Raw genomic sequence first — 22,150 nt, forward strand, 5'->3', positions numbered from 1 at the left:
GCTTCGCCCATCTCCTTTGTCCTTGGGTGCCACGTTTCCGAGCGTCCTCCTGGACTTGCTCCCTGTGCATCGGCCGGCTGCTACTTTGGATCTTGTGCATCTTCCTGCTCCCTGTTGCTCTAGCCGTGGCATGGCAATGGTGCATCCTTTGGTCCTTTACTATCAAGCCTCACTCCAGTTTGCCTTGTCTCCTGCACCTCAACTTCTACAACGGACTCCATGGTGGCCCATTTCGTCCAAGCTGGCTGTACTGACACTGGTTTCTGTTGGACTGCAGATTCGAAGGGGCCAAGGCTGATGAAGGGGACTTTCTTGTTGCACATTGGACCATATAAGGCTGGGACTGGGACTTGTGACTGTTGGAGGTACATGTAGCATGTTAGGTTGGGGACTGGGGTTGGGTGACCGCGGGTAACGAATTTGCTTGCTTATATAGATCCTTGGCCCTCCTCCGATCAACCGTGACATTCTATGTCTTTTTCTTCTCTTTTTCTTCTTCTACATTTCGGGTACTCTTCTGGGGCGACAGACACACTGCTAGGGGGGGGGGTAGGCCGTAGCCTCTGCATGCGTGTAGGGTGGGGGGTATATTTCCTTGTCGGTTTTTTCTTTCTATGGGCCTCCTTTTTCTTTCTTTCTTCTTTCTTTCTCTCTTCTCCCTTTCTATTCTTACCCTTCTAGCTGGCTCCTTCCTTTCTTCTTTCTTGGGTCTATGGGAGGAGTGGGTACTTATGGGTAGTGTTTGGGGATCGCCATGTGATATGCTTCTTTACTATCCTGATTTCATTGAGTGCGATCGCTTGCCTTACGGATAATGCTTGCTGACCCTTCTTGTGATCGCTGCCCAGTATAGTCCTACCTGCATTGCTCTGATTCGGATCCTTCCAGACCTGTTGCTATGGACTCATTTCAGAACTTTATATAAAATTAAACCTCATAATCCTGACGCTTGGTGGCACACATTGTGTATAACGTAACCTGGACTATTCGTTGATCTACTGCTTTGTCGCTGAGTTGTGTATTTACTTGCTGATGTGCCCTTTATTGTCGAGGCCGGCCTGAGGGTTGTAGGCCCGTATCTGTCTGCACATACTGTTAAATAAAGGTTTTCCAAAAAAAAAAAAAAAAAAGGTTTACTGTAACATGGTGTCGCTAAAACTGGTGCTTGACATAAGGCTTTCTTTAAGTCGTCAAAAGCTTGTGTATGTTCTTGAGTCCAAGGGAGGACAGTCGATGTCGCTGCCTCCTGTGTTGTCAACTGTATGAGTGGCTTGGCTAGAAATGCATACTGAGGGATCCATTGTCTACAGTAAGAAGTGAGGCCTATGAAGGCCCGTACCTCCTTTTGCGTCTTGGGTTGTGACATATTTACAATTAACTGGATACGGTCAGGTGTTAGCTGTCTCCCCCCTTTGGACAGCAAGTGCCCAAGGTACAACACTTGCTGAACACAGAATTGTAGCTTCGAAGGAGACACCTTGTGTCCCTTGTCAGCCAGGAAATACAAGACTGTCAGTGATGCTTGTTCGCATTCAGGTTCACTGCGGGCGGTGATCAATAGATCATCGACGTACTGCAGTAGGGCAGTGTTAGCAGGCATGTGAATACTGTCAAGTTGTCTTTTCAACGCTTGGCTATAGATGCTGGGGCTTTCTCTGAATCCTTGAGGTGCGCGTGCAAATTTGAAGCTTCGGCCATTTAAACAGAATCCTAAAAGATACTGGCTTTCCGGATCAATGGGGACACTAAAGAAGGCGTTCTTCAGATCAATTACAGTAAAGAACGTTGCCTCTGAATCAATAGCTGTCAATAAAGAGGAGATGTCTGGGACCACAGGATACTGTGGTACAATGCATTTATTCAATTCTCGTAAATCGATAACTAATCGATAAACTGGAGGTGCATTTGGATCAGTGCGTTTAAGAATCGGAATGATAGGGGAATTACAAACGTTGGAGTCGGTTTCTACAACCACTCCTTGTGCAATGAGCTCGTCAATGATTTTCAGTAAAGCCACTACAGCATCTGGGGGTAACTTGTATTGTCGAATTCGTGGTAAAACAACACCTTGTTTCAGTGTAACTCGATATGGTGTAATGTGCATACAACCTACATCAGTGGGTCCTTGTGCCCATAAATGTGCAGGAACATTCTGTAATCTGGAATCAATATCTCTCAACACATAGTGACCCTTAAAGTCACGCAGAAACAATCTTACTCCTTCCGGAGAACAACATATTACAGCTCCTAGAGCTTTCAGTGTCTTGATACCTAGCTAGTTTTCTGGACATGATTTCGTGAGCAATAAGTCTGTAGTGCGAGACAACGGACCAACTGCAAGGGGAACTGGTTTTGAAACTTCATTAACAATAGGCTTTCCTGAGAATCCAAGGGAAACATTCTGTGAGCCTGAGAGGGGTGCCCCTGGAACCTCGTCGTGACTGATTGTCGTCCTGCTTGCCCCTGTATCAATCAAAAACTTTCTATCTTTCCCTAATACCTGACTATGTACATAAGGACCCTCTTGATCTACAGGAACCTCAATAAGAGGCAAGCCAACCTCCCTCTCTAGGCTGTTTCATGTGTATCGCTGGTGATCGGGATAATCAGTTTGCGCATATTGGTACATCTGCTGTGTTGTATGTTGTGTTGCGGCAATGGGTTGTGGCTGCGGTACCGCTACGGTCTGGACTGTCTGTTGTGGAGCATGCATAGGCTGTACATTCTGTGGTACATGTTGTTGGGCCTGGTCCTGTCTAGGTTGACGCGGTCTCTCTTTAGTTTTACCTGTAGATATATTGTGTTTCAAGACTGCACAATCGTTTACATAGTGACCTGGCTGTTTACAATAGTTGCATGTCCCTTTAACAGGAGCTGCTGAATTATTGGACTGTGTCACGCCCTTTTTCTGACCGTCAGCTGAAACTGACTGAGCAACTAACATTTTCATTTTCGTGTCTTTCATACGTCTCTGTTCGTGATCATGTTCTTCCCTAATTCTATTCTGGTGGTACTGTAACATCTGTAACATTTGGGAAGGCGTGTTTGCTTGCCATGTGCTCTCGACTTTCAATACACAATTCTTAACTTGAGGCAGAGAATTCTCGACTAATTTGGATACGAAGAGATGTGGGTATGACTCGCTACTTGCTTTCAGGCCACTATTAATAATAAAACATTTCTCAAATCGGGAATAAAAATCACTAGTGTCTTCGTCGGGTTTCTGTTTGCAGGCTTAGATTGCATCCCAGTCCTCCCTTTTCGTTGCTAATAAACGTGGCAAAACCTGTACTAACAATCCTGGTAATGCTTTAGTTTTATCCCCAAGACCTAGACCTGGGGTTCGAGTCGTTTCTTCGTTTTCTAATGCAGCCCAATCAATCTTTTGCTCTCCCACCTCCCATTCTTTTTCTTTGAGTTTCTCGTAAATACCGGCAGGCAATAACACTTTCAATATTTTCATAATGTCGGGATAGGTATAATCTCCCATGAGTAACATGTCTTTTATTTCACGGTGAAAACCTGCAGGGTCTTTATCATGACTGGGCACTAATTTCTTAATTTCCAATATTTCCATTTTAGTTATAGGCGTGTATACATACACACGTGTAAGGGTATCATCGGCATTCCTGACTGGATGTACTTCTCGTAAGGGATTCTGTCTGTCTATGTAAAACATTTTTCTTTCTGGGGGTGGAGCTGAAACAAACTGTGGATTCAGGAAGGCACTATATCTGTGTCGATGTTCTAAAATTACTTTAATTAAATCGGTACCTAGGCCTCTCCATTTATTCATGATTTACTCTACTAGTACATCAGGTAAGGGACCTGGATCAGAATGTTGGCTTTTATACAACGTAAGGATGTGTTGTATCATGTACATACCAGCTAGTCGCTGTTCGTCTGGGGAAAGATTCAAAAATGTTTGCGCTAATGCGTCATCATTATATCTATCGGAATTGTCAGCCCATTGTACTGCTGACCTGGCTAATTCTTGTTCATCCATGGAATTGAGTACATGGTACCCCATTCGTTCTTGAAGTATTTTATCGGTAGCTTGGAATAGATGTTCAGGCGTTCTCGGGTTTGACATAGCAGAGTGAAAAAGTCTCTTGCTTTCTGGGCGTAACGTTTTATTAAAGGATCTACCCTTACCTACATATGCTACCATTCCTGTATTATCTAGCTCATCCTCCTGTGAGGATTCGTTCTTGTCAGTATCTGTTTCACTTTCAGCTTTCTCTCTTTCATGAAATACTGTTATTTCTTTACGGATTTTTCTGTACATGGCCTCTATACATTTCTGTTTATCATGTTTCCCGTCTGCTATATTCTGATCCCATGTAGTTAGTACCTCCATCTCATCTTTATTCACACCAGGCCGGTCTCGTTCTCTTATGAAACAGTTTATGAGGATGTCAGGTTCCTGCAGCACCGCGCCTACCCAATCTTTAGGGAACTACATCTACCATGATCCTTGTAGGGAGGAAGTATAAGGGAGGTGTTTCCAGGAAGAGAGTTGCTCGTAATTTTGTGTCCTTTCTTTGTGTTTTCGAGTTCCTGGGAGAAGACAGCGTCTATCGAGCTGCTTCAGAGTTTTGTGAAGTGAGAGAGCTGATCAAGATTTCCCGGCATTGAGGTATTGCAACATTGTATCAGCTGGGAGCCCTGTCCGGGCGCTTGCCGGCTGTGCAACATTGTATCAGCTGGGAGCCCTGTCCGGGCGCTTGCCGGCATTGTAACATTGTATCAGCTGGGAGCCCTGTTCCCGGGCGCTTGCCGGCATTGTAACATTGTATCAGCTGGGAGCCCTGTTCACAGGCGCTTGCCAGCATTGTGAGAATTGCTACTTTGTTTCCTTGGCTAAGGAAAGCACCGTCTTGTGTGTGCCATTTCCAAACCCGGCTCTACTGGGTTTTCTGTTCCCGGAGCTTGGCGGCGGCTGCTGCAAGTTACCGTGGAAGGATCATTTCTTGTCCTGCAATGTCCGGAGTAGAGTGGTATTCCACTACCTACTGCCGGCTAGTTGTTTTTGTTTGATCTGAATCAGATTCTAATAGCGGAGCGTGGTGGTGGTCGCAACCACACACTGCCGTTATATGGCTTAAAAGACTCTTGTTACTACATAAGTGTACACCAACGTATCGCATCTTTTGGGCTTAAAGATATCATATGCGAATGCAAGGGACAGTACTGTGCTTAATGGAGTGACAACGTGGGGGATTATACCACAAACTCTTTTAGAATAAATCCGGATGATAGACTTGTGCATTATCTCAAAGACTAATTTAGAGGAACAAGTCATTTTTACCCGGGGGGGGTCTATTACAAAGGTTCTTTCTCCGCATAACACGGTGTGTATTACAAAGGATACACTGCTGCTAGATCTTACACCTGTGTGTTATATGTTATGATAACCATTGTGTTTCCTTTCAGGAAGTTGAACTGGTATCTCATTTAAACTTGTTGGAGGAAAGTGCACAGCCCTGCAAGGTATTCAGAGTTTGAGAGAGTATTACTGAGAGTAGCCTTGATATTTGATTGGTGTTATAAACGTATGCTCTGTCGTTTCAGATCCCTTGTCCCTGCTGACCCCTTCCCGTCCCCGGTCTCTTTTCATTATTTATCCCTCGCCTGATGGTTCGAACCCCCTGTGTACACATTCAGGGTGTTGGTAACATCAGGAGGTGGACCCCTTTGTTCATCAATCGGATTCTGCGGAGCAGGCCCTGACAGAATTACGAGCCCACGATATATGCTCCGCCTGATACGATTGGTGAACAAACATGGCTACCCTAGAGGAAGTGCTGCAAGCGCTTGTTATAGTCCAACAAGAGTTAGTGGCCTCTAGAGCTGAGGCTACGGCTTCTAGAGCAGAGGCTACCGCCTTGAGAGAAAGGGTGGATAGGTTAGTTGGTAACCCTTTTGATGCTGCAACGCTCAATCCCCGTATCCAAGTAACGGTACCCCCCCCTATACCGTTGGCAAGTCCTGAGAGGTATTCGGGGGATTCATCCAAGACGCAGATATTCCTTACACAAATCATGATGCACTTTTCTTGCAAACCCGCGTCCTTTCCCAACCACCATTCTAGAGTAGCGTTCGCCATCTCCTACATGATAGGGGATGCAGCAAGCTGGGCTGTCCCACTGGTAAGGAGAGATGATGCTATTCTTTCAGATTGGGGGGCCTTTAGGACCGAGTTTGAGAGGGTGTTCGATAGACGGGCCACCACATTCAGGGCTGACAGGGAATTGATGGAGTTAAGACAGGGACGTAATGAATTGATTACATACTTAACGTCATTTAACAGATTGGTGGCAGAGTCTTCCTGGCCTGAAGAGAAACAGATGTCCATTTATTATCAAGGGCTACGGGATGGGATGAAAGATGTCATAGCGCAAATAGATCCCCAACCGACTACCTGTGCCGGTATGATCAATCTTTCCTTACGACTCGATGGTAGAATGTCAGAAAGATCAGGGGACAGGAGAAAATGGGACAGAGGTTCCCCTAGGCCAGAGTATTTCAGCAAGAAGGGGCCATCATCAATAGGGGAGAGCCATGAACCCATGGAGATAGGAGCAGTGAGAGCTCCCTTAACTAGAGAAGAAAAGGAAACCCGTAGAACTCAGGGGCTGTGCATGTATTGCGGAAGAAAGGGACATTATGTGAGAGAATGTCCCTCCAAGCCAAAGACTACAGGGAGTTGGGTTAAGAAAAGGTTAGCCATATCTAGCACCGAGTCATATGACAAAGATAATGAAGGAAGGGGTGATCAGACTCCCTTAAAGCTACCTTCTTTGGTTTGTGAGGTTCTTCAGGATTCGGTATCCCACATCGTGTTGTCCATGTGTCTGGTGAGTCAGTTAGGGGGTCATCAAGTTCTGGTGATGATTGACTCTGGGGCCATGGGCAACTTCATAGACAGCGGACTAGTAACATCTTTGAACTTGAGACGCATACCCCGGATGCACCCAGAAGAAGTGTGGGCGGTGGATGGGAAACCCTTAAAGTCTGGGAAGATCACTGAACAAACAGAAGAAGTGTTGTTGGTGATAGACTTACCCGAAGGGGAACACCAGGACAGGTTAACCCTCAACATAATCGAGGCTCCACAATATGAGGTGATTCTGGGCATGCCCTGGCTATCCTACCATAACCCAGATATTGATTGGAAAGAGAAGAAATTGAGGTTTCTTTCACCTGTATGTCAGGAACATATGTCAGCACATCCGGTTACTCAGGCTAGAGAGCTGTCTATTCCTTTTCAGGTGGCTACTGCGGCCGAAAAGGAGGTTTCATTACCTAGTGCATATCAGTCGTTTGCGGATGTATTTAGCGAACAGTTGGCTAATGAACTACCACCCCATCGTTCATACGACTGTTGCATTGATATGGTGGAAGGAGCCCTGATGCCCTCCTGTCGTGTGTATGCTTTATCTGTGCCCGAAACTACTCACCTCAAAGAGTATCTAACTCATTATCAAGCTATAGGTTTCATCCGCCCTTCCAAGTCCCCTGCAGCCTCTCCTTTATTTTTCATAGCGAAAGCTAATGGTGAATTGAGGGCTTGTGTTGATTACAGAATGCTGAACAAAAACACTGTCCGTAACCGGTACCCTCTTCCCCTTATTCCGGTGCTGTTAGATCAAGTAAGGAAGGCCTGCATTTACACAAAGTTAGATCTTCGGGGGCGTATCACCTTGTGAGAATGAGGGAGGGCGATGAATGGAAGACGGCCTTTAAAACATGCTATGGGTTGTTCGAATATACTGTTATGCCATTTGGATTGTGTAACGCCCCGGCCGCTTTCCAATACTTCCTGAATGATGTTTTGAGGGATCTGGTAGACATCAGTGTAGTTGTTTACATTGATGATATCTTGATATATTCTTGTAATGTAGGGATTCATCACGACCATGTGTCACAGGTCCTACAGAGATTGAGAGAGAACAATCTGTTCTGCAAGCTTAGTAAATGTGAGTTTGGAGTAACCACTGTGGAGTTCCTGGGGGTCATGCTATGTCCAGAGGGGTTGCAAATGGCAGAGAGAAAGGTGCAAGCAGTACAATCCTGGCCCACACCGAAAACAGTGAAAGAAGTCCAATGTTTCCTGGGTTTTGCGAACTATTACATGAGGTTTATTGATGGCTTTTCGCGCATTGCTGCGCCTCTTTCTCGATTACTAAGAAAAGGGGTGGTGTACGGTTGGTCGCAAGAAGCAGAGCATGCTTTCACTCATCTCAAGAGGGCGTTTGTCACCGCGCCCATTTTGGCTCATCCACAACCTGAATTGCCATATATTGTGGAGGCTGATGCCTCGGATGAGGCAGTTGGGGCTATTTTGTCTCAGAGACATGTGCAAACAGGTCAACTCCATCCAGTAGCGTACCTCTCCAAAAAACTGAGCCAAGCCGAGAAAAACTACACCATAGCAGAAAAAGAACTACTTGCTATTAAAAAGGCCTTCCAGGAGTGGCGACAGTATTTATGGGGGGCCATACATCCAGTGACTGTGTTCTCGGACCACCGTAATCTGCAATACATGCGAACAGCTAGACATCTGTCGCAGAGACAGATGCGGCGGATGCTGTTTTTTGCGGAGTACAATTTTTTGATAACCTTCCGCCCAGGTGCCGAAAACAGGAAGGCGGATACTCTGTCACGCTTGGGTGATACATTGGAGGTAAAGGCCGATCCTCCAATGGATGCCATCATTGAACCTAGTAAAGTGATCTGTGTTCTTAATGCTGATGTCTTCCTAGAGACAATCAAGGGACAAAAGACCGAGGCTGCCTGGAGGTCATGGAGTAGCAAAGACACCAGACGATCCCTCGTCCGTGGTCTGCCCTTCGTAGAAAACAAACTATTTTTGCCTACCATGGAAAGCAGGAAAAAGGCTTTTGAGTGGTGTCACTCTTCACCAATGTCAGGTCATCAAGGCATAAAGAAATCAGTGCTCTTGGTTCAAAGACAGTTCTGGTGGGATACCTTGTCCAGAGACGTAACACTTTGGGTGGGTCAGTGTGAGGAGTGTGCACGGGCCAAGACATTGCAGAGTCAGAGCAAGGGAAAACTTATGCCATTGCCCACCCCAAAGAAACCATGGCAGAGTATCAGTATGGACTTTATCACAGGGTTGCCTTCTGATCATGGACATACAGCTGTGCTAGTGGTGGTAGACAGCCTCACGAAAATGGGACATTTTATACCATGTAGGAACCTCCCCACGGCTGGTCAAACAGCACAGCTGCTTTTGTCTAATGTCTTCCGTTTCCATGGGATTCCTGAAGTCATCATTTCAGACAGGGGACCTCAGTTCATTGCGAGCTTTTGGAAGTCGTGGTGTTTGGCGTTGAAGATCAAAGCCCCTTTGTCAACCAGTTTCCATCCCCAGACAGATGGTCAGACTGAAAGGCTCAATCAGACATTGAAGAAATATCTACGATGCTATGCTACTGAGGCTCATGATTCCTGGGTGTCCCTGTTGTGGCTAGCTGAATTTGCCTATAATAATGCCTGGCATAGTTCGTTGGGGGTGTCCCCTTTCTATGCTAATTACGGATTCGATGCCCGGGCCTTGCCTATCACCATTCCTGAAGAAGTGGGTAATCAACCTTCGGTGTTGGGTTCGGTCCAACGTTTGCATGCGGTCCAAAAGAAAGTGTCCAAACATTTGGTTCGAGCCAAACAAGAGTACAAGACATGGGCTGATAAGCATCGAGGTGTGGGTCCTGTTTACCAGGTGGGGGACAGGGTGTGGTTGTCCACCAAAAACATCAGGTTCAAACTCCGTTCGGTGTTCCATCCTAAATATATTGGTCCATACGTTGTTGTGAAACAGGTGAACCCTGTGGCGTATAAACTGAAACTTCCTGCCTCGCTTCGAATCCACCCGGTTTTTCACTGTAGTTTGTTGAAACCGGCCTTGTCTGCTCGACGGAGGGCTCCTCCTCCAGTGCTGTGCAACGATGGACTGGAGTATGTGGTACGCTGCATAAAAGACTCTAAACGTCGCAGAGGCACATTGTGGTACTTGGTGGCCTGGAAGGGTTACTCGGCTGAGGACGACTCCTGGGAGCCATCTACGAATGTGCATGCTCCTGTTGCTGTTAGGTCATTTCACCGAAGACATCCTGCCAAGCCGGGGCCTAGGAGGCGCTAGGAGGGAGGGCATACTGTCAGGTTCCTGCAGCACCGCGCCTACCCAATCTTTAGGGAACTACATCTACCATGATCCTTGTAGGGAGGAAGTATAAGGGAGGTGTTTCCAGGAAGAGAGTTGCTCGTAATTTTGTGTCCTTTCTTTGTGTTTTCGAGTTCCTGGGAGAAGACAGCGTCTATCGAGCTGCTTCAGAGTTTTGTGAAGTGAGAGAGCTGATCAAGATTTCCCGGCATTGAGGTATTGCAACATTGTATCAGCTGGGAGCCCTGTCCGGGCGCTTGCCGGCTGTGCAACATTGTATCAGCTGGGAGCCCTGTCCGGGCGCTTGCCGGCATTGTAACATTGTATCAGCTGGGAGCCCTGTTCACGGGCGCTTGCCGGCATTGTAACATTGTATCAGCTGGGAGCCCTGTTCACGGGCGCTTGCCAGCATTGTGAGAATTGCTACTTTGTTTCCTTGGCTAAGGAAAGCACCGTCTTGTGTGTGCCATTTCCAAACCCGGCTCTACTGGGTTTTCTGTTCCCGGAGCTTGGCGGCGGCTGCTGCAAGTTACCGTGGAAGGATCATTTCTTGTCCTGCAATGTCCGGAGTAGAGTGGTATTCCACTACCTACTGCCGGCTAGTTGTTTTTGTTTGATCTGAATCAGATTCTAATAGCGGAGCGTGGTGGTGGTCGCAACCACACACTGCCGTTATATGGCTTAAAAGACTCTTGTTACTACATAAGTGTACACCAACGTATCGCATCTTTTGGGCTTAAAGATATCATATGCGAATGCAAGGGACAGTACTGTGCTTAATGGAGTGACAACGTGGGGGATTATACCACAAACTCTTTTAGAATAAATCCGGATGATAGACTTGTGCATTATCTCAAAGACTAATTTAGAGGAACAAGTCATTTTTACCCGGGGGGGGGTCTATTACAAAGGTTCTTTCTCCGCATAACACGGTGTGTATTACAAAGGATACACTGCTGCTAGATCTTACGCCTGTGTGTTATATGTTATGATAACCATTGTGTTTCCTTTCAGGAAGTTGAACTGGTATCTCATTTAAACTTGTTGGAGGAAAGTGCACAGCCCTGCAAGGTATTCAGAGTTTGAGAGAGTATTACTGAGAGTAGCCTTGATATTTGATTGGTGTTATAAACGTATGCTCTGTCGTTTCAGATCCCTTGTCCCTGCTGACCCCTTCCCGTCCCCGGTCTCTTTTCATTATTTATCCCTCGCCTGATGGTTCGAACCCCCTGTGTACACATTCAGGGTGTTGGTAACATCAGGAGGTGGACCCCTTTGTTCATCAATCGGATTCTGCGGATCAGGCCCTGACAGAGGAATCTTAAAATCATACCTTGAGTGTCTACTTTCTGATGTGCCATGGCTTCGTGAATACATTCCTGACCCTCCCCAGTCTGAACAAAACGATATATCCTGTCTAGATAATCTGGCATTCCTGGAAATAGAACTAAAAAATTTGCAGCACGTCTTAAACGTATCGAGGCTAATATCATGCAAACGTCTTCGCCTGGTACTGGATCATATCTACAGTCTGTAAGAAACTCTTTAAGCTTTTCAATTGTGACTGGTTTCAGAGTACGTTGCATTGCTAGTTCTCTAACAGTTAATCGCTGTACTGGTGGCGGGGTATGGAAACCTCCCGATGCACCTCCTGAGCCGGAGGCTTGAGCATAACCTGTCTGTAGGGTCGGTACCTGCTGTAACTGGGTTGGAACCTGAACTGTGCCAGGCCCAAAAGGATTAAGCGGATTAATAGGGGGTGCAGGAAGCGGACCGGGAGGGGTATGCTGTTGCGGACCTGGGGGCAGACGATCAGTGGGTGGTACAGGTGCAGGTGGGACATTGGTATATTCGGGAGCTACGTCGTCTAAATAGGAAGAAAGGAAAATATCTGCTGCGGTCTTGTGACGTAATTTAGTCGGAACCAATGGAGGGGGCAGATTTTTCGGTATTTCCGGGGTCGCCTTAGGCAGGCCCTCGGCCAGGACTGGATACAATCCTGTCATAATTGCGTTGCTCTGTCTTTCGTGTTGTTCTATTCTGACTCTCTGCCCTTCTTCTAGTAGTTCCTTTTCTTTGGCTTTTTCAGAATCCTCTCTACTTTTCTCTGCTTTTCTGAGTGCTTTCTCTGTTCGTCTATGTGATTCTTTACGCCATAATTCAATGGCATCTTTCTGTGACTGTCTGGCTTTCTTTTTCCATAACGCTTCCTCTACTCTCATGATGCACTCGGCATCCCATGTCCCTGTAGCGGGCCATTTCTGATTCTCTGCTAAATCTTTAGTGCAGTCCACCCACAAGTCGAGATATAATACGGCATCTAAGCCGTGCTTGTGGTACATAAAATATCCGGGAGTGTCCCTGGGTGGGATGGGAACAGCTTCCTTGAGTATCCCTTTCCTAGTTCCTATCTGTCTTAATTTCGAGAATAAAGGCATTTTGAACCTTGATACTGGATACTTGATACTTACTCGGACTTGGACACAACTAATACAATAAACACAGTAATGAAGAATGCAAACAATCACTCATACCACGACATTAAAACACATTAAAACATTTCAAAAACGAACCACAATAATTAGATAACTAGATAACTGGATACTGGATATACTGCTAAACAGTACAGATACACTGCTAAAACAGTGCAGACCGGGTCTGTGTACCCAAACCCGTCTTGACCGGACACAAATTAATGCACCCGTCTTGATGCATCCCCAGCAACGGTACTCACCGGGAAGCACGGAACGGAAGGCCTCGGAAACTTGACACTGGACTGGACCGGACTGGACTCGACTCGACTCGTGACGTAGGTACTTCGGAACTGGTGGGCCTCTGAACACCTCGGACCTTGCTTTCTCGGCTGGGCTCTGGTCGGGATCCTCCGCACTCCTCACCGCCTCGTCTGGGTGTCGATCGCAGTCTCAGTCACCTCCGTTGGCCTGAGGGAGATACAGGAAATCCTGCGGGTACGAGTAGTTGTCCGTCACGGCTGTGGCAGGGGGCTAGGCCTGCAACGCACCGCCGGCGGGTAAGGTGGGGGAGGGGTCCCTGTTCGGGCGCCAAATTATATGGTAAATAAAGATTTACCTATGCGGAATTTCTATGCGGTAAAGTTCAATAAAATAACTCAATCGAAAAATGAGAGGCAGAGTCCGTGGCATCTGAGTTTATAAGGGTTTTATTCCATAAAATGGAATTGGTTCGAACCAGGTATCATGTTCCATCACCACGAAGGTTCAGGAAGGGATAGACAATGCTTTATTAGCAGAGTACAATATATATAGTAAAAGCATACAATGGTGATGGATACAGAAGGCGTAACAGCTGAGAAAAAACGAGATAAGAACACATGTGCGTAACAGAAGGCGTGCAAGAGGGCGTACACGGAGGTGTGTGCTAGAGACGTCACATAAAAGTGTCACAGGTGGGTGGATCCATAGAAGAATCCTGCAGTGTCAGCAGAAATATATGGCTGGATGCGCGCGCAGGCAACATGACGTGTGATTGACGTGGAACTGGAGGGTGAAGGGGACTTGACATTTAGCACTATATGTGGAGACAGAAGTCTGGCGTGTCAGAACAACCTAAACCCAAATCATATCTGATATCTTGTGTTTGAGGAACTGTATTATCTAGAAGGAAAGGTCTCTCGGGCAGAGGCTATTCTATACTGACTGCTAGTGCGTGCATATGTGACTACGTGTCTAAGTGTAATGCGAGGGGGCCATGGGCCTACCATGGTAACGGGAGCAATGAGTTACTTGCACAGAGACAGAAAGGCCGGGCCCTTTGCTCTGCAGCTGGGAAGATGTTTACCTAAAACACTAGACAGGAATGTATTTTCGAGGAGCGGAGCAGATAACTTGAAGGCAAAATACAGTTTTGGCAGGCAAGCAGGCCGAGCCAGGCACCGCTCGCCGCGCAGGGAGTAAGGCAAGGGACATGGATGCAGATCCAGGCTGCAGCTTTCAGAGGCAGAAGGCAGAAAAGGCTCGATGGCAGAAATCAGGGCCTAGCTCGCCAGAGCCAGGAAAACGTGAAAGTGCACCATGTAAAGACGGTGGCACGGCATACTTAGGAACTGAATTATCGATCCATTCATGGTGGATCTGAAAGAGGACATGTTAACGTTGGACGCAAATGTATTTGCGTCTTCATAGCTGGTTGTGGAGGGAACATACATGTACTTGAAGCACGTACATGGAGCCGTTGGGGTCTACGTTAGGGGACACAATTGACCATAAAAATTCATATTACCTCACTTCAAAGAAAGGAAAATAATGTCTTATCAAGAAGCAGTGTGAATATGGGAAGGGCCTTTAAAAAAGGTGTGGAGTTTCCTAAAGGAAAAGAAGAGGGTTGAACTGATTTAAGGGAGAGAGGAAGTAGGGTCAGAAAGTTTGTGAAGGGGATGTGAATACAATATAGATACTAGTATTTAGAGAGTGAGAGATAGGTAGAGGGAGAGAGGAGAAAGAAAGTGAGAGAGAAGAGCCAACTTAGGGCTGAGTTTCTCATTATCTGCCAGTGACTCCCTGTAGAACCTTACAGGCACAATTCAGGCTCTCCTGTAGCCATCCATCCCTTCTTGTTATGCCGAGCCAGCCAATGTTGAGAAAAGTAGCAAGGGTCACAATGATGGAAGACATCTGCAACATTGGAAGTTATAAAGTGGTATGGAGTGGGAGGGCTAGAAGAGTTATTATAAAGAATGAATACGCATCATTCTGTTCTCTAGCCTCAACAGCTTCAAGAGAGGAATTCTTGCTGGCCATGAAGACCAATGTCAGTTCAGCTTGAGCAGGTGAAAGCTTGCCTGATTCTGCAAAAGGATGAGATTACGCTTTTGGGTTAGAAGTGGTCGCGGGCTACTGCATGCTAAGAAACCGTTTATTGAGGTCCATTTGGATTACTCGATCTTCTCCCACCTCAAAATCAGCTGCTAATTCAGTGTTCTATACCAATGAGCTATTTTTGTCCTCCCTGCCCCTTCCAGCGAATGGGTCCCCCTGACTAACAAAAGTGATACAAACAGATTTGTATACCTTTTCATAGGAGAATTCAAGACGTATTTTATACTGTGCCAATGCAAGGTAGATTGAGTAATGATCTGGACAGCCCCATACTGGAGAACTGCAGCGCCTGTCAACCTGATCCCTTCTGCTGGGATTGTTAAACAACATCAAGATTTAAAAGTATTAAACCGCAAGAGTTGGCTGGAGTAAGGCCGAAGGCTCCAATGTTTGGGAGTTACACAGTTTTCAGTCTTTTCATGTTTCTCTCAAAGAGCGAAGGGCCCTCTTATTTCTCCTTCTCATTCATATATGGAATTGAATGAGGGCTAATCAAAAAATGAATTAGAGCTGGACGTAGGAATGCAGCAGAAGACCCAGCAAACGCATTTCAAAGTTGCTCTTCTAAGGATACTTTTGTACTTGACAGATCAATTTAACCCTACAGGTGCTCTAAAATGAAGAATGCATTTCAGTCATCCTTGCAGAAAATCACACAGCCATCTATTCTAGGCTGCACAGAGTTTTCAGTCCTCTCCACCTGCTAGCTTGTTGTTGCAATATGTCGCAATTCTGGAGAATTGTCTGCTATGCTAGAATGCCCGGCCCAGTTCAAATGTTCATTGTACTTCCTGCAAAAATATCAAAAGAAAAACAAAGATTTGGTTTTGGAAAAATAATTCATTACCATCTTGTAAAAATCAAAATGTTCACATTTGAGTCAAAAAAAGAGAGGCTAGGTCTCACTATTTTGCTCAAGCTGTGTTACACCTACTGCTCTCAGGTGCTGTCCTGCTACCGATGGGCATGGAAGCTTTGGCCGGCTCTGTTTCCAGCCTGGGTCGGTGCACCTCTCATTACACAACCTGAAATTCTAGAGCTCCCTCTAGAACACCATATTGATACCCGACGTAGCATGGACACCTGATCAACACAGCTGAGTGCAGCCCAGAACCCCTGAGCTCAAGCAATGCACAAGCTTCAGCCTCCCAAGTAGCTAGGACAACAGGCACACGCCACCATGCCCGGCAAACACAGCACATGTCCTAATGATGAAATGCATTGCTTAAGTAAGGATAATGATAAAGTACGGTGTAATGAATTGATGGTATGCCAACCGTATTTCAAGAAAATCTATTTCACTATCCTTCAAAGAAAGGAAAATAATGTCTTATCAAGAAGCAGTGTGAATATGGGAAGGGCCGTTAAAAAAGATGTGGAGTTTCCTAAAGGAAAAGAAGAGGGTTGAACTGATTTAAGGGAGAGAGGAAGTAGGGTCAGAAAGTTTGTGAAGGGGATGTGAATACAATATAGATACTAGTATTTAGAGAGTGAGAGATAGGTAGAGGGAGAGAGTAGCAAGAAAGCGAGAGAGAAGAGCCAACTTAGGGCTGAGTTTCTCATCATCTGCCAGTGACTCCCTGTAGAACCTTACAGGCACAATTCAGGCTCTCCTGTAGACATCCATCCCTTCTTGTTATGCCGAGCCAGCCAATGTTGAGAAAAGCAGCAAGGGTCACATTGATGGAAGACATCTGAAACATTGGAAGTTATAAAGTGGTATGGAGTGGGAGGGCTAGAAGAGGTATTATAAAGAATGAATACGCGTCATTCTGTTCTCTAGCCTCAACAGCTTCAAGAGAGGAACTCTTGCTGGCCAAGAAGACCAATATCAGTTCAGCTTGAGCAGGTGAAAGCTTGCCTGATTCTGCAAAAGGATGAGATTACGCTTTTGGGTTAGAAGTGGTTGCAGGCTACTGCATACTAAGAAACCGTTTATTGAGGTTTGGTTGGATTACTCGATCTTCTCCCACCTCAAAATCAGCTGCTAATTCAGTGTTCTATACTAATGAGCTATTTTTGTCCTCCCTGCCCCTTCCAGCGAATGGGTCCCCCTGACTAACAAAAGTGATTCAAACAGATTTGTGTACCTTTTCATAGGAGACTTCATGACGTATTTTATACTGTGCCAATGCAAGGTAGATTGAGTAATGATCTGGACAGCCCCATACTGGAGAACTGCAGCGCCTGTCAACCTGATCCTTCTGCTGGGATTGTTAAACAACATCAAGATTTAAAAGTATTAAACCGCAAGAGTTGGCTGGAATAAGGCCGAAGGCTCCAATGTTTGGGAGTTACACAGTTTTCAGTCTTTTCATGTTTCTCTCAAAGAGTGAAGGGCCCTCTTATTTCTCCTTCTCATTCATATATGGAATTGAATGAGGGCTAATCAAAAAATGAGTTAGAGCTGGACGTAGAAATACAGCAGAAGACCCAGCAAACGCATTTCAAAGTTGCTCTTCTAAGGATACTTTTGTACTTGACAGATCAATTTAATCCTACAGGTGCTCTAAAATGAAGAATGCATTTCAGTCATCCTTGCAGAAAATCACACAGCCATCTATTCTAGGCTGCACAGAGTTTTCCGTCCTCTCCACCTGCTAGCTTGTTGTTGCAATATGTTGCAATTCTGGAGAATTGTCTGCTATGCTAGAATGCCCGGCCCAGTTCAAATGTTCATTGTACTTCCTGCAAAAATATCAAAAGAAAAACAAAGATTTGGTTTTGAAAAAATAATTCATTACCATCTTGTAAAAATCAAAACGTTCACATTTGAGTCAAAAAAAGAGAGGCTAGGTCTCACTATTTTGCTCAGGCTGTGTTACACCTACTGCTCTCAGGTGCTGTCCTGCTACTGATGGGCATGGAAGCTTTGGCCTGCTCTGTTTCCAGCCTGGGTCAGTGCACCACTCATTACACAACCTGAAATTCTAGAGCTCCCTATAGAACACCATATTGATACCCAACGTAGCATGGACACCTGATCAGCACAGCTGAGAGCAGCCCAGAACCCCTGAGCTCAAGCAATCCACAAGCCTCAGCCTCCCAAGTAGCTAGGACAACAGGCACACGCCACCATGCCCGGCAAATACAGCACATGTCCTAATGATGAAATGCATTGCTTAAGTAAGGATAATGATAAAGTACGGTGTAATGAATTGATGGTATGCCAACTGTATTTCAAGAAAATCTATTTCACTATCCTTCAAAGAAAGGAAAATAATGTCTTATCAAGAAGCAGTGTGAATACGGGAAGGGCCTTTAAAAAAGATGTGGAGTTTCCTAAAGGAAAAGAAGAGGGTTGAACTGATTTAAGGGAGAGAGGAAGTAGGGTCAGAAAGTTTGTGAAGGGGATTTGAATACAATATAGATACTAGTATTTAGAGAGTGAGAGATAGGTAGAGAGAGAGAGGAGAAAGAAAGTGAGAGAGAAGAGCCAACTTAGGGCTGAGTTTCTCATTATCTGCCAGTGACTCCCTGTAGAACCTTACAGGCACAATTCAGGCTCTCCTGTAGACATCCATCCCTTCTTGTTATGCTGAGCCAGCCAATGTTGAGAAAAGCAGCAAGGGTCACATTGATGGAAGACATCTGCAACATTGGAAGTTATAAAGTGGTATGGAGTGGGAGGGCTAGAAGAGGTATTATAAAGAATGAATACGCGTCATTCTGTTCTCTAGCCTCAACAGCTTCAAGAGAGGAACTCTTGCTGGCCAAAAAGACCAATGTCAGTTCAGCTTGCGCAGGTGAAAGCTTGCCTGATTCTGCAAAAGGATGAGATTACGCTTTTGGGTTAGAAGTGGTTGCGGGCTACTGCATACTAAGAAACCGTTTATTGAGGTTTGGTTGGATTACTCGATCTTCTCCCACCTCAAAATCAGCTGCTAATTCAGTGTTCTATACTAATGAGCTATTTTTGTCCTCCCTGCCCCTTCCAGCGAATGGGTCCCCCTGACTAACAAAAGTGATTCAAACAGATTTGTATACCTTTTCATAGGAGACTTCATGACGTATTTTATACTGTGCCAATGCAAGGTAGATTGAGTAATGATCTGGACAGCCCCATACTGGAGAACTGCAGCGCCTGTCAACCTGATCCCTTCTGCTGGTATTGTTAAACAACATCAAGATTTAAAAGTATTAAACCGCAAGAGTTGGCTGGAGTAAGGCCGAAGGCTCCAATGTTTGGGAGTTGCACAGTTCTCAGTCTTTTCATGTTTCTCTCAAAGAGCGAAGGGCCCTCTTATTTCTCCTTCTCATTCATATATGGAATTGAATGAGGGCTAATCAAAAAATGAATTAGAGCTGGACGTAGGAATGCAGCAGAAGACCCAGCAAATGCATTTCAAAGTTGCTCTTCTAAGGATACTTTAGTACTTGACAGATCAATTTAATCCTACAGGTGCTCTAAAATGAAGAATGCATTTCAGTCATCCTTGCAGAAAATCACACAGCCATCTATCTATTCTAGGCTGCACAGAGTTTTCCGTCCTCTCCACCTGCTAGCTTGTTGTTGCAATATGTCGCAATTCTGGAGAATTGCCTACTATGCTAGAATGCCAGGCCCAGTTCAAATGTTCATTGTACTTCCTGCAAAAATATCAAAAGAAAAACAAAGATTTGGTTTTGGAAAAATAATTCCTTACCATCTTGTAAAAATCAAAACGTTCACATTTGAGTCAAAAAAAGAGAGGCTAGGTCTCACTTTTTTGCTCAGGCTGTGTTACACCTACTGCTCTCAGGTGCTGTCCTGCTACCGATGGGCATGGAAGCTTTGGCCTGCTCTGTTTCCAGCCTGGGTCGGTGCACCTCTCATTACACAACCTGAAATTCTAGAGCTCCCTCTAGAACACCATATTGATACCCAACGTAGCATGGACACCTGATCAACACAGCTGAGTGCAGCCCAGAACTCCTGAGCTCAAGCAATCCACAAGCCTCATCCTCCCAAGTAGCTAGGACAACAGGCACACGCCACCATGCCCAGCAAACACAGCACATGTCCTAATGATGAAATGCATTGCTTAAGTAAGGATAATGATAAAGTACGGTGTAATGAATTGATGGTATGCCAACCGTATTTCAAGAAAATCTATTTCACTATCCTTCAAAGAAAGGAAAATATTGTCTTATCAAGAAGCAGTGTGAATATGGAAAGGGCCTTTAAAAAAGATGTGGAGTTTCCTAAAGGAAAAGAAGAGGGTTGAACTGATTTAAGGGAGAGAGGAAGTAGGGTCAGAAAGTTTGTGAAGGGGATGTGAATACAATATAGATACTAGTATTTAGAGAGTGAGAGATAGGTAGAGGGAGAGAGTAGCAAGAAAGCGAGAGAGAAGAGCCAACTTAGGGCTGAGTTTCTCATCATCTGCCAGTGACTCCCTGTAGAACCTTACAGGCACAATTCAGGCTCTCCTGTAGACATCCATCCCTTCTTGTTATGCCGAGCCAGCCAATGTTGAGAAAAGCAGCAAGGGTCACATTGATGGAAGACATCTGAAACATTGGAAGTTATAAAGTGGTATGGAGTGGGAGGGCTAGAAGAGGTATTATAAAGAATGAATACGCGTCATTCTGTTCTCCAGCCTCAACAGCTTCAAGAGAGGAACTCTTGCTGGCCAAGAAGACCAATATCAGTTCAGCTTGAGCAGGTGAAAGCTTGCCTGATTCTGCAAAAGGATGAGATTACGCTTTTGGGTTAGAAGTGGTTGCGGGCTACTGCATACTAAGAAACCGTTTATTGAGGTCCGGTTGGATTACTCGATCTTCTCCCACCTCAAAATCAGCTGCTAATTCAGTGTTCTATACCAATGAGCTATTTTTGTCCTCCCTGCCCCTTCCAGCGAATAGGTCCCCCTGACTAACAAAAGTGATTCAAACAGATTTGTATACCTTTTCATAGGAGACTTCGTGACGTATTTTATACTGTGCCAATGCAAGGTAGATTGAGTAATGATCTGGACAGCCCCATACTGGAGAACTGCAGCGCCTGTCAACCTGATCCCTTCTGCTGGTATTGTTAAACAACATCAAGATTTAAAAGTATTAAACCGCAAGAGTTGGCTGAAGTAAGGCCGAAGGCTCCAATGTTTGGGAGTTGCACAGTTCTCAGTCTTTTCATGGTTCTCTCAAAGAGCGAAGGGCCCTCTTATTTCTCCTTCTCATTCATATATGGAATTAAATGAGGGCTAATCAAAAAATGAATTAGAGCTGGACGTAGGAATGCAGCAGAAGACCCAGCAAATGCATTTCAAAGTTGCTCTTCTGAGGATACTTTTGTACTTGACAGATCAATTTAATCGTACAGGTGCTCTAAAATGAAGAATGCATTTCAGTCATCCTTGCAGAAAATCACACAGCCATCTATTCTAGGCTGCACAGAGTTTTCCGTCCTCTCCACCTGCTAGCTTGTTGTTGCAATATGTTGCAATTCTGGAGAATTGTCTGCTATGCTAGAATGCCCGGCCCAGTTCAAATGTTTATTGTACTTCCTGCAAAAATATCAAAAGAAAAAGAAAGATTTGGTTTTGGAAAAATAATTCATTACCATCTTGTAAAAATCAAAACGTTCACATTTGAGTCAAAAAAAAAGAGGCTAGGTCTCACTATTTTGCTCAAGCTGTGTTACACCTACTGCTCTCAGGTGCTGTCCTGCTACCGATGGGCATGGAAGCTTTGGCCTGCTCTGTTTCCAGCCTGGGTCGGTGCACCTCTCATTACACAACCTGAAATTCTAGAGCTCCCTCTAGAACACCATATTGATACCCAACGTAGCATGGACACCTGATCAACACAGCTGAGTGCAGCCCAGAACCCCTGAGCTCAAGCAATCCACAAGCCTCAGCCTCCCAAGTAGCTAGGACAACAGGCACACGCCACCATGCCCGGCAAACACAGCACAGGTCCTAATGATGAAATGCGTTGCTTAAGTAAGGATAATGATAAAGTACGGTGTAATGAATTGATGGTATGCTAACCGTATTTCAAGAAAATCTATTTCACTGTTCTTCAAAGAAAGGAAAATAATGTCTTATCAAGAAGCAGTGTGAATATGGGAAGGGCCTTTAAAAAGATGTGGAGTTTCCTAAAGGAAAAGAAGAGGGTTGAA

General features: G+C 45.3%; 4 non-coding genes across 4 annotated transcripts; all 4 read right to left on the reverse strand.

Moving 5' to 3' along the window:
* Window positions 1-15,934: 15,934 nt before the first annotated feature.
* Window positions 15,935-16,234, reverse strand: LOC147734561 (signal recognition particle RNA). The gene has a single exon (XR_015307669.1).
* Window positions 16,235-17,831: 1,597 nt separating this feature from the next.
* Window positions 17,832-18,131, reverse strand: LOC147734562 (signal recognition particle RNA). Its single transcript, XR_015308211.1, has one exon.
* A 1,602-nt stretch (window positions 18,132-19,733) lies between these two features.
* LOC147734563 (signal recognition particle RNA) lies at window positions 19,734-20,033 on the reverse strand. The gene has a single exon (XR_015307901.1).
* A 1,598-nt stretch (window positions 20,034-21,631) lies between these two features.
* LOC147734564 (signal recognition particle RNA) lies at window positions 21,632-21,931 on the reverse strand. Its single transcript, XR_015308253.1, has one exon.
* Between the last annotated feature and the right edge of the window lie 219 nt (window positions 21,932-22,150).

Source organism: Lissotriton vulgaris, chromosome 1_2 (assembly GCF_964263255.1).
Source record: "Lissotriton vulgaris chromosome 1_2, aLisVul1.2, whole genome shotgun sequence".
NCBI lineage: Eukaryota > Metazoa > Chordata > Amphibia > Caudata > Salamandridae > Lissotriton > Lissotriton vulgaris.